At 47.5% G+C, this 13,149-nt stretch overlaps 1 protein-coding gene across 5 annotated transcripts in view; it reads right to left on the bottom strand.

The window, feature by feature from the left end:
- Window positions 1-13,149, bottom strand: part of Tiam1 (TIAM Rac1 associated GEF 1) — a 403,079-nt gene that overhangs the window by 178,558 nt on the left and 211,372 nt on the right. For 3 of the 5 annotated variants that reach the window (XM_015987745.3, XM_076549156.1, XM_076549155.1), the window contains one exon: window positions 7,484-7,666. The gene's annotated coding sequence lies outside the window, so the exon portion shown is untranslated. Of the gene's footprint in view, window positions 1-7,483; window positions 7,667-12,168; window positions 12,376-13,149 lie in introns of those variants that run through there. The other 2 variants (XM_042259520.2, XM_015987747.3) reach the window with 2 other exon arrangements.

Here is a 13,149-nt window from a genome sequence, read left to right on the forward strand (position 1 = left end):
GCAAGCGACAAAGTAGTGTCTTTTCCCATTTGGGTAATTTCTCTCCTGATGAAAATGACTTCCAGATCCCATGTTTTCCGTAGTTTCCATTTTCAACCTACATGAAACCTCTTAGTCCTGGAGTAGAAGGGAAGGGAAGGAAAAGAAGCTAACATTTTAAACATAACACGTGTGAGCACGCGCGCGCGCGAAAACACACACACACACACACACACACACACACACACACACACACACACACACACACAAATGAGTTTACAGCCACAAAACCTGGGTCTGATGAATCAAGAATAAACACAAGGTCAAGCCAAGGCCGTGTCTTGACACATTAATGTCCATATAGAAGGCCTTAGGTAATGGCTCTGTGTTGGCTTTCTTGTGAGGATCTCACTTGTAGGTCACTTACTATGTAAGTTATGCTGTTCTCAAACAGCAATTCTCCTGCCTTGACCTTCAACCACTGCGTGATTGAATCACAGGCATGAGCCAATATATCTGCTTTTTGGTTCCACCACATTAGGAGAAAACTCTGTAGAGGATGGTGCTTTCACCCCTGACCAACAAGGTGGTTAAACTCAGAAGCAGGAAGTGCCCGAGAGGAAAGAACGTGAGTCTCTTGACTTTGCCTTGTCCAATAAGCACTTTTCCATACTTCACTAAGTAAACACCAACCGGCAAATAAGAGTCATCATTTTACCCAAATATAACTAAGCTTATCGTAAAAAAGACAGGAATAAGACGTGGGAGAGGGACCTAGACAGGAGGAGCAGCTGACCGGTGGTGGGAGGGGAAAAGGGAGGCGGGGATAATCAGAAGCCATGGCATATCTGTATGAAATTGTCTAAGAGCACAGTGAATAGAGAAAGAAAAGCACTCTGGCCTGAGGAGCGATTTCCAGCGAAATCACTAACCCTGGACCTACACAGAAGGAAATGTTCAGAGCAGTGCAAGGACTGTGCACTAAAACTCCCACACTTACATCCCTAATAGTCACACCAGGGACCTAAGCAAAAAGTCCGTCCACTTTTAAGACATGTATCAACACGAATGATCTTTTTTTTTTTTCATTTATAAAGAAAAACAAAGTCTGGAAATAATCATATGAAACAAGTTAAACCAGTCTCAGAAAGACAAGTATGTGTTTCTTCCATTTATGGTTCCTCAATTTTTTTATGCAGATACATAAAATCATGTGCATATACATGACATGGAACTCCCTAAGAGAATAAACAAGAATAACAGGATGCGGGCAGGATGAGAAAAAGCTGGGTAGGGAACGTGGAGGAATATGTGCAATATAAGATACATACATGTATGAAAATGCCTTCATGCAACACAGTACCATGTACAATGAATACACACAATGAGAAACAAATTTAAAGTCCATTGGGTTGGATCTTTTTAGGACTATATGGTCTCTTAGGTACATGAACACACTAGATTACTGTAATCACTGAGAAAAAATAAAGCAGAAATAATATACTTCTGTCCATATAGGCTGCTTGTCCCAACTTGAAATAAATACAGGTGCACTCCCCAATTTATGATGGAGTTACTTCCCAATTAAACCCATCGCCTTAAGTCAAAAATACATTTCCTCCACCTGACCCACTAAACATAGTTTGGTGCTGCTGCACGCTCTGGGGCTCTGGCATGCTTCCCTGGTGACTGGGGGGCTGACAGTGAGCTAGCTGTCTGTCATCCATCGGTGCTGCCCAGCACTGACACCAAAGATGTAAGCTATGTACATAAGCTATGGGCACCCCCCAGACCATAGAAAGCCCCAAAGTCACCATTCCAAATGTGGTCTGCACCCTTGGAAAACTGAAAACTCTAAGTCCAACCACCCTCATTCTGGGGCCATGTGTAGTTAAATGGACTGTTCTACGCATACAGAAAGTTAACAGTATCCTGAGTAATTCCCCCATCTTCAGGCCTCACAGTTCGCTGGTTAATGTCCTGACTCACCCCATCCTTCTCATGGGACCACTCTCTCTCTTCCTCACAGTAACTTCTGGAGAGATGGGGAGCCGTCCATCACACATCACTGAATCTCCTGAGGACACCCCCAACGGCCAGCCACACTCACAGTATTGTAATGAATGAATGGTTTGTTCAAATAATTAATCAACGAGCTCCCCAAATTCACCCTCTGGGAGAAACTACTATGAAGCACAGCAAAGACATGCCACTCACCCTGAATGCACAGCCACAATCTGACCCGTTGGGACTTCTGTAAACACATTAGAAAAGGAAGTGTCAATAGTTCTTAGCCTAAGGCTAGACTCCCCGGAGCTGGCAGTGGACTCTAAATTGCAGTGACTTAGTTTTTCCACCATGGTCGGAGGCCACGCTTGGTTTGCAAGCAGCCAATGGCAGCATCCTCTACTGTGCCCTCCAAACCTTGGATGCTGTAAAGCCATTTGACTCTCACTCACTGTCAGTCCTTGCAGTTTCTTTCAGCACCCTGCTGTCTCACATCCTCCCTGTCTGGATTCTCTTCTTCATTACAGTACTCCTTTTTTCCATCAAAGCCTTTGGTCCTCATTACACAGACTGGTGCTGTTTAATCAGCGCGAAAACACACTGATAAGCGCTGCTCTGCTCTCCACTGACTACCTGAGATTACACATGCCCTCCCGTGAGCCTAACCAAGGTTTCTGGCAGAGATTTTTTTTTCCCCAACCCTGGAAATAATGACAAGCAGCCCCTAACCCACCCCCACTCCGGTTCATTCATTCCTGTAAGAAAATCCAACTCTGCAGAGCATCAATTAAGGCCTGTGCTCTGTGCTCTCTGGCTCCTTCCCAAGTCAAACACTTATGTAAATCCCACGCCACCGCTGTCTGGACTGAACACGGACCAGGGCACACAGCTTTTCTGGAGTTTTCCTTCTGTTTACCCACTGTCAAGTGGGTATTTCCCAGGCAGCCTCTCCTCCTCCCACAGAGACTGGCTGCAACCACTCTACCCCCACCCAGGCAACCAAATGTGACATCAAAGGAGCTCCGGAGCGGCCATCTGTCCCTGCCATACCAATGTTTATGCAATGTGGGCAGGAGAGGGACAAGCTAGGGGAAGAGTATCCCAAGCACCCAACTCAAAGCACCAACATCCTAAACCGTATATACCACAGACAGCTACTACTCAAGACCAAGATGGTCTCCAGTATATACCACAGACAGATGCCACTCAAGACCAAGATGGTCTCCAGTATATACCACAGACAGATACTACTCAAGACCAAGATGATCTCCAGTATATACCACAGACAGATGCCACTCAAGACCAAGATGGTCTCCAGTATATACCACAGACAGCCACTACTCAAGACCAAGATGGTCTCCAGTATATACCACAGACAGATGCCGCTCAAGACCAAGATGGTCTCCAGTATATACCACAGACAGATACTACTCAAGACCAAGATGATCTCCAGTATATACCACAGACAGATGCCACTCAAGACCAAGATGGTCTCCGGTATATACCACAGACAGATGCCACTCAAGACCAAGATGGTCTCCAGTATATACCACAGACAGATACTACTCAAGACCAAGATGGTCTCCAGTATATACCACAGACAGATGCCACTCAAGACCAAGATGGTCTCCGGTATATACCACAGACAGATACTACTCAAGACCAAGATGGTCTCCAGTATATACCACAGACAGCTACTACTCAAGACCAAGATGGTCTCCAGTATATACCACACACAGACAGATACTACTCAAGACCAAGATGATCTCCAGTATATATCACAGACAGCTACTACTCAAGACCAAGATGGTCTCCAGTATATACCACAGACAGATGCCACTCAAGACCAAGATGGTCTCCTGCTCCTTGAAAAGACTAAAATGGAACAACTTTTCTGGGGGAATTCAAAGAGCCAGCTCAATACACTCCACATGTGGACAGATATCTACAGCTAAAGCGAGATTCCTAGTTCTTCAGTTTTTCAAATATCATCTTCTCGATACTCAAACCATACCTAGTCATGGTGTTTCAAGCAACACTGACTTTAACCAATTCATAAAACACTAAAGACCTTGTCAGCATAGAAATAAGCACAAAGGCTCCGCATTGTACAGTCAACGTGACGTCATCATCAAAGGCTGTTTCTCTCTAGAGTCAATGTGGCCATGAGACATCATCATCTAAGGCCTATTTCTCTCTAGGACTGAATGAAGTTCAGTGCACATGGGGACAGAAGTCAGATGGAGTGTGGACAGGAGTTCAGCCCAGCTCTGTGGGTCCCAGTTCTAGACTCAAAGAGGAGACTTACACATGCCACAGGAAGGAGGTTCAGTCACGCAGTCAGCCCCCTGTGCCCACCTCTCCACATTGATACATCCAACCAGCTGTAGACTGGAAAGTACTTGAAAAAAAAGTACATGTATACAACACAAGTAAAGATCAACTTCTGTCATTATTCCCTAAGTACTAATGTACAACAACAAATTTCATAGCATTTATATGGTATTAGGCATTGTAAGTATTGAGAAATGAGTTACAGCAAAACAAGATGATGCTTTTTTTGTTTGGTTTGGTTTTTGGTCTCTTAAATTCGATTGTGGGGGTGGGGAGGGGGTTGCAAGGGTAGAGGGCAGATGTGAGGAGACGGGGAGATAAATGGGATCAATAGTAAAAAAGAAAAGAAATATACTCAAATGATTGTTTAAAAAAAAAAAACATGCAGGATGAGGTGTATAGTACCATGGAGGCTCGAACATCTGCGTATTCTGAGACCCAAAGAGAAGATCTCGGAACTTGTCTCCCTAGCCTGACTGAGAGCACTTAACAGAATGCCAGGTACACAGTAGGTGCTCAGTGTGTGTAGTGTATTTATTTACCTAGAGACAGGGTCTCGATAAGTAGCCCTGGGTGGCCTAGAACCCACTATGTCAACCAGGCTGGCTTTGAACTCACAAATCCCTTGCTTTGGCCGGGATTGGATGTGCCACCATGCCCAGCATGCAGTCTCTTTCCTTTTGCTCTCTGACTCCCAGGCTAGCCATCTTTCCACCACCTTAAAATGAGGGACACACCCAAGAAGGAGAGCATGTCTGGTATCTTGCTGAGAAATGGCTATGGAATATGGCTGGCCACCAGATGAAACTCAACACACTGAATTCCAACTGACATCTTTGGTATCTTTCAAGAGTGGGGGAATGGAGCACAAAGCTTGGCCAAGTTCATCTTCCTGTTTCCATGGAACTCGCTTAGCCACACACAGGCCTAGCACTGGGAGCAAATGGACATTATTCATCACATAAACCTGCTCTGGCTCCCTTGGGGTGGATGGCTGGGCCCTGCACTCAACGCCAAGGGATGATGCATCCATCCACCGCATAACTCAGCTGGAGCGGCTGCAGTGTGAAAACACACGGGTTCAGACAAGCACAGGCTCCCGTCAGCTCGGCCCCCTTGCTTCCTTTTAAACCGGCTGGTTCACCTCGGTGTTTCCCCTCCCTTGAAGAACTTAGAAACAAACCTGACATCTCTCCCGGCGTCTGTGGACAGGTTTTAGGTGACCTCAAACAGTTCCTCGGTACTCGCTACATGGACAGAGCCCCCCAAAGATTTGTAATACACTCTCGGGGAGCAAGGCCTTCAAGAGGAGGAGTGGGGAAGCAATACGTGGAGTTGAAAGGTCAGGAGTCCAGAGTAGGAAGGCACCAGGAGGAGGTGGACCCACCTTGGGGAGAGGTAAACAATGACCGAGCAGAGAGCTGGGGGGGCAAGGCAAGGCCAGCCCGCCCTGGGACCGAGCTGAGAAGACTGGTTCAGAGCAGCCTCTCCTGAAGCACCCCAATATCCTATGTAGCCCCTGTGACCCACGCAATGGCGTAGGAAGGGGAAGGCCAAGCAGCCCCACAGGAGAGGAGTCCTCGGAGCACCTCAGGAGGACAGACGAGGGAGCGATTCGCAACTTTGTTGCTCTAGACATCTGACTTAAGCCAGGGAGGAGCCATTATGCATGGCGTGCTAGCTCGTGCAAAGAAGGAAGCCACGGGGAGTCCATGGGAAAGGGACAAGGTGAAAAATGGTTCCCAGGGGTAAGGGACGGAGGGTCAGAGCGTCCCACTGCACAGGGGCAGTTCTTGCTGACATCACCTCTACCTCTGGAAAAGAGTACCTAACCCAATTAGGATCGCACCGGGTGATCGCCAACACCCAAGGAGCTTTCTCTGGCAGCTGCTGGGCTTGTTAGAGGGGCGTGGCCAGGGCTGGCTCCCGGTTCTGGCTCCGAGCAGCAACAGGCAATACTGGACTAACAGGTTACAGCAGGACCCACCAGCAGGACCTGGAACGCTGGTGGGAAACCTCAGAAGCTGCAGGGGTCGGTCAGGCCTCAGGAAGCAGCTGCCATGCTGGTTCCTGTTTTCTTCAAAGTCGGCAGCCCCCAGCCTCTTACCATTAAAAAAATGAATATACAGTGTCCCATCACCAAGGCTCAGGTAAATTAGTGAGCAGCAGGCAAACTTGGGAAGAATCATAGCAACCTCCTATGGCTCAAAAACCTCCATTTTTAAAAAAATATATTTATTTTATGTGTATGAGCGTTTTGCCTGCGTCTATATAAAGGCACTCACTACATGTGAAGCAGGCAACCGTGGAGGCCAGAAGAGGACACTGAATACCTTGGAACTAGAATTATGTACAGCTATAAGTCACCACATGGGCGCTGGGAATTGAACCTGGGTCCTCTGGAAGAACAGCAAGTGCTCTTAGCCATTGAGCCATGGCTCCATCCCTTCAAAAGTACCTTCGGGTGTTAATCCTTCTCTCCCAATGAAATCCACATTCAGAGAGCGAAAGCGGAAAAGTATGTAGCCCTCCCTTTCTGTTGGGTCTCCAAGGAGGAAAGAAGGATGTCTTTTGGAAGCCTTGCTCCTCCAAGTGACTCAGAACATGCATGTTTAATTAACCCTAGATCCCTCCTGGTAAAGCTTCAGGCTCTTCACACAATGAAAGTGTCTGGTCTGACCACATCGATGACACTCCCATGAAATGTCATGCTTTCTCCAAGCACATTCTGCAGGTAGAGGAAGACCGACCTCTCTCATTTAACACGATCCTATAGACAACACACACACATTGGGACACCACGTTTCCCCCTGGGCCGTCAAATCTGTTCTTTCTTCCCCTTTCCTAGGACCAGACAAGCAGGCAAAGGGGGAGCCCGGAACACCGAGGTAGGAACTCACCCTCTGAGGTCTCCAAAACAACGTTAACAGTGGCAAGAACCCACACGCCGGCACCCCTGAGAATCTGAAGCCCTCACAAGTTTCAAAGCTTCCGATTCTGAGTGGGGAGGACAATAGCCTCCTTCCCACCGAATCCAGTCACCAATACCTCACTTCCCATTGTCCCCAGACAGCAGTCTGTGTGGCACTCTGAGACAATAAACACTTAAAGGTCTTGGAGGTCAAACGCTTATTCCCCAGCCTCAGGCAAATGCCACACTTACCCCAGGCCAAAGAGAAGAGCCTTCATCAGGGTCTCCAAAGGTGCCATCTGAAGGGGCTGCTCACGTCCTGAGAGAGGGACTGGAGTTCAGAACACCATCGTCTCTGGGACTGACTCTCCCTTCCTCTTTCTCGGCCTTGCTTTCGGGTCTGGAAAGGTGGGTTTCAGTCCACAAGGGTTCTACCTGTCAGAGCAGATAAAGAACGGGTTTAGGCTTGTGTTGCATATATTTCAAGAACACTCTTAAGGGGTGTTGTATAACAGTTTGCTCCAAGATTGAAACATTCCACCCTGCAGGAAAGTTCCTTGAGCATGAAGGTAAACCACTAAACAAATAGCCTTAGGAAGTCCCTGAAACTGACCAGTTCAAAAAAATAAAAAGCAGTAAGAGCTGTAAAGGGGTCTCCGAGACCAGACCAGCTGCCTGGACGAGGGTTAGACCAGAGTCACCTGGAAAGGATAATCTGGTGAGCTGCCCGCAGGCTGTGCGACATACTCCAGGTTCCCAGCTTTATGAGCTGTCACTGATGCTCGGGGGGCCTTGGCGATGCAGCTGTCATTGAGTCATTTCTGCTCCTGTAAGTGACCCCTCACCCATATCCCTGTAAGTAACCCCAATAAAACTCACTGCTTCACCAAGCTGGACTTTGGTGGTATCTGCATTTTGGTCTGTTGTGGGATCCCTATACAAAGTGTGTGTGTGTGTGTGTGTGTGTGTGTGTGTGTGTGTGTGTGTGTGTGTGTGTGTTGAGTCTCCCTAGGAAAAGCTTAGTCACACAATAAGAGGACACAGGAAAAGCACCTCACAGGTCACAGACAGTACTTTTGTGCTGAGTGCCATGTGGATGCTTGGGAATACACTACTGGTATTTGAGCAACCCCAGGGACATTTACAGGCTCTTAATCTAGGCTTACAGATAGTGCGGCACTGACTATATCTACCCATCCAGGTCTCACCGACTGTGGAGACGCCAGGGTGGCTGAATGAAACCCTGTGATCAGGACATCTCACCAGTCCTCACTAATCCACTATGCAAGCAAAGCTTTCCAAAAGTGGTGATAACTGCCCTCAAACGCTCACCGGAGGAACGTCATGCTAACGCTGGTTCAAAGGCATTCAAAGAAGGGCAAGGCCCGTGTGAGAACTCTTTCTGCTCTTCCCCATCTCTGACATCTACTGGAATCAAAAAGCACCGCCAGCCTAGCCGAGCAGACAGGCTGGACCAAGAGCAGCTGTGTGTCTGTCTTCCTGGAAGAGAACTCCACACCTGAAGCTTACTCGTTACAATATACAAGCCAGGGCTCAAGCCTTGGGCACAGTAGAGAACAGCGATCGTGGTACCACAATGCAAATGAATGCTATTCCAGCTCACCCTCTCTCCTACCTTGTAATTCCAGATGCAGAAACATGAGCACATCATACCATGTATTCCCCAGGACATTTTCAGCTGCCAATCTCTCAGAAGATTAAATGGCTTAGGGTTGGGGGACCTCAAAACCCAATATTCCTTTCTAAATTCCAGGCAATCACCACAGCCCTGAACATTCATTTTCCCACCTCGGCTATACCAGGCACGTTTTCCTGGTGTTGGTTAAGTGTATGGTTTTAAGAGCATGTCACTTCGTTCAAAAGGAAATTAGAGAAAGGTGAGGAGGAAAACGAAAAGAGATGAGATGAACTGAAAAATAATAATCATCCCAGGAAGATATAGTAAAAAATAGAGAGAAGAAATACACAATCACTTTACCAGCAATTAACTAGAAAACTAAGATTAAAACAGGAAATTTAAAAGGTGTCCCTGGTGACCTCACTCACTTATAATGAAGAGGGAATAGATAGGGAGAAAGAACACTTTTGTTTTATTCCATTTCCAAGTCTGCTTTATCCTCTTTCACTGTTCTGATAGGCAGACAGAGAGAGAAGTGCTGAGCTTCGAAGTATGACAAGAAAGGACAGGAAACAGGAGACACTCAATGAGCCTCCATTCACAAAGAGCCTATGTGTGCCAAATCACATGAAAAGTGTCCTACCTAGATATTCTCAGGAAAATCCCACGACCGCAAGTGGTTTGCATATTTATCTCATCACTGAAGATATGGAAATTCAAAAGTAATTATCCCGAGACCTCACAGTTCACTGGCAGAGCCCGAGTCAAAGCCCTTGGATTGCCACACACTCAGAAAGATGGCACTAAACTTTAAAACACTCAGGCTCATGCATTAAATATGAACAGAAATGAAATGTTCCTCCCCAGTCATTACCACAATTTGTCTACTCTTGCACAAGGTAAATGTGTATGCTGAGAGCGTTGAATGCTCCCACACTTCACATTAAATTACCTCCAAGCCTCACGCACACTCTGGCTTGATGCTTCTAAAACAATTTCACTGGGTGTGCCCCAGTGAATCCACAAAACCCACCTTGGAACAATTTGGTCCAATATGTAGGATGTGCACACACAGAAGGCATGCTTTAATAAACAGAAAAATACAATCAACATCAAAGATGCAAAGAGAAGTACATAATGTCTTCCTCCTTACAGCTGGAGGACTCGGTTGCTTGTTTTCAAAGGATGTCATAAAACCTTTCTTGACAGCATCCCATAAGGCAGAAGTTTTTAGATGCTCACTTGAATGTTTTTAATTCAGGAAGGAGGTGGGCTTTGTGTGTCAACTACAAACAAACCAAGTTGTTCTTCCAATAGCAATAAAATTGACAACATGTTAGCAAGACTGATCAGGAAAATATACACAGCTGGGGGAGTGTGTCTTAATGGTGTGGCACTTGCCTGGCATGTCATGTATATTTGGCCCAGTAAAACACACACACACACACACACACACACACACACACACACACACACACAGGCACACACAGAAAGAGAGAAAAGGAATAAATAACTAATGCCAAGAATGGCAAAGGAAACATTTTTACATATGCCTCAGTCTTTAAAAACGGAGTCTATCGAATATAACTAACTGTACACCGATATACTTCAAACCCTAGAAGAATTGGAAAGCTTCCAACGAAAATTAGTTACTAAAACAAAATTTCAGTGGTCCTATCTCTGTGACACACTGAACTCCAAACTTTAAAAGTATATAAGGCAAACAGAGCCAAACCAGGAGGGGGAGAGGGAGCCAAAAGAAAAGCATGGCACCAGAATTGGAGCTATTGAGAAACTTAGTGGCCCCATGGCCGAATCAACCCCAGCTTCAGGCATCCGCATAACAGTCCCCAGTGACAACTACCCAAGACCCTTTCGTCTGTGAATCACTGCTTCCCCTTTCTCTGAAGGTTACTGTTCCATAAACTCCATCTATTACTCAGTGTTGCCCTTGCCATCACAAGATCCAGTTCAGCCACTGCCTGTAGAGTGACAACAGGTTCCTCAGGAGTAGGCGTGACAACATCATGCTTAGAGCCTGTTTCTGGAGCCACTACCAGGTGTGACAGCCTGGGCCATACCACCTGATCTCCCTAGGGACGGGTCTAGTTTGGTTGGCGAGTCATTCCTTCACATACAGGTCTTTCCCTTCAAGGAAGCAGAAGGTTCCCAGCAAGCTAACTGTGGCCCCAGCAGCCTGTGCCCTGAGCTGCAATACCTGAGTGGAAGACTGTTGAGCCAGCCAAACAGCCCCCCCCCCCCCCCCAATGCTAGGAAAAACGACAAGATCAGCTGGGAACGCCTCCGGTTCCACTCACTCCAAACTGGGGGAGAGCTTGTTGCAAAATGGATAGTTAGTTGCAAACCGAAGCGCCATCCATCTCCGCACCTTTTATCCTAAAAGTAATTTCATGAAGGATTGGCTAACAATAAGCATTCAAAAATCCTGGCTCCAAGTGCATCACCCAGCTACTGATCAGACTTGAAATAAGCAAAACAGGTATGTCAGCCTCAAAACTTCCTTCTAACCACACACCCAGGAAAGCCTGAGGAAAACCAGGACATGGGGGTAGGTGGGTGGGTGGGGAGCCAAGTTTATGCTTTGCTATGATATTGTCACTTACAAAGACCCCAAACCTCCCCCCCCCCACCGTGCCACCCTCCAGCGAAACTTCCTCTCTTCACCCCACCCAAAATTCGCTTAGGCAATGGATCAGAAGATCAGCCGGCTGCGGCAGAAAAACTCACATTAAAAAGGAGTTCCAGATAAACCGAGCTCCCCGGTGGCAAGGGGCTTTTAGCACAACTAACCTAAATGCAAAACTAGTAGGAAAACCTGAGACTTGGTGCCTCATTCTGGAACTCCCATCCAGGTGCTCGTCCGGAGCCACAGCTTCAGACTATCTGAAAACCAGTCCAGCCTAGAATCCCAAACCTCTCCAAAGGGATTCCCTCCACCCCCCAGCCCCCACCCATACACAGCTTAGTAATTGCTGGAGGCGCGCAGCAGGGTTGGGGCCGAAGCAGGAAGCATCTTTGGCGGGTGTCAAGATCGGTCCCACCGTCTCCGTCCCGTTTCCCATACAATGACCCTCGGTAAAGCAAGGGAGAAGTTTCCGAGCCAGAAGCCCTTTTCCAGGGGGGTCAGAACCCACACAGCAGCCTGCTTCCCGCAGCTCAGCGGAGCAGCACAGCGCCCTGTAGCCGCGCATAAACTAAGCAGGGCCAGGGCTCCAGCCATTCAGGCTCCCCGCCTCAGGCCACAGTTAAGGGTTCCGGGGCTCCCACCCATCCTCACCACAGTCTCTCGCGCCGCAGCCTCCAGCGCCAGCAGCGCCTAGGAGATTCACCGGCGGAAAATGGATCGAATTTTCCGAAGCTCACCCGTGGCTCAGCGAGGCGCGCACTCCCGGCTGCCTTTCCATCTCTTAAACTTCCAGTAACTGAAATCAGGAAGCTGTAGCCTTCCCGGCTGCCGGCAAGGGAGTGGGTGTAACTTGTGAAGTTTCGTGCTATGATGAATCTGGTCATTTGGGTGTGTTGGAGAGGGCCTGGAGCTCCTCCCTCCTCCCTCCTCCCTCCTCCCTCCTCCCTCCTCCCTCCTCCCTCCTCCTCCTCCTCCTCCTCCTCCTCCTCCTCCTCCCCCCTCTCCGCCCCCGTCTTCAGTTTAATTCTTGCCTAGCAGAGGACTGTGTCTGGCTGTCATTCAGTCCAGCACTCTGCTTTCCACATCCTCGGAGCGATTTATTCCTATAGGGTCTTGACTATTTTACAAAGGAAACTGGGCGCTCGGCACAAGGCATACGCTCCTGTCAGCTTTTATCCTGCACACGGCAAGACCACAGTGTCTCTTAAAGGATCACTACACCCCTTACCTGGTCCCCTCGGGGGCAGAACTATGGACAGTTTGCTGGACTGAGATGCAATTCCTAAACGTTTGTTTAGATAAACATAGAAAACAGAAAAGGGAGGAAAAGAAAAACCTTTAACCATCTATCTTTAAAACCAATGGCAACTGCTCCCATAGTGCAAACTATCCAGAAAATTCTTCAGAAGTTCTCTCTCACTCGCCCTCTAAACAGAAAACGGCCATATGTTGGATTCCCATGAACAATATTTATAGCAGTTTCCAAAAATTGTAGAGGAAACACACTAACTCTAACATCCCCCACAAAGCACCCCAAAGAGTACATACACTTCGGGCTCCACCTTGGTTTTGAGACATTAGTTTCATTGAGTAAAACTTCTAATGACCAGTGGTTGTTAATAATAATAATAA

This window comes from Peromyscus maniculatus, chromosome 12 (genome assembly GCF_049852395.1).
Source record: "Peromyscus maniculatus bairdii isolate BWxNUB_F1_BW_parent chromosome 12, HU_Pman_BW_mat_3.1, whole genome shotgun sequence".
NCBI classification, from domain to species: Eukaryota; Metazoa; Chordata; class Mammalia; order Rodentia; family Cricetidae; genus Peromyscus; species Peromyscus maniculatus.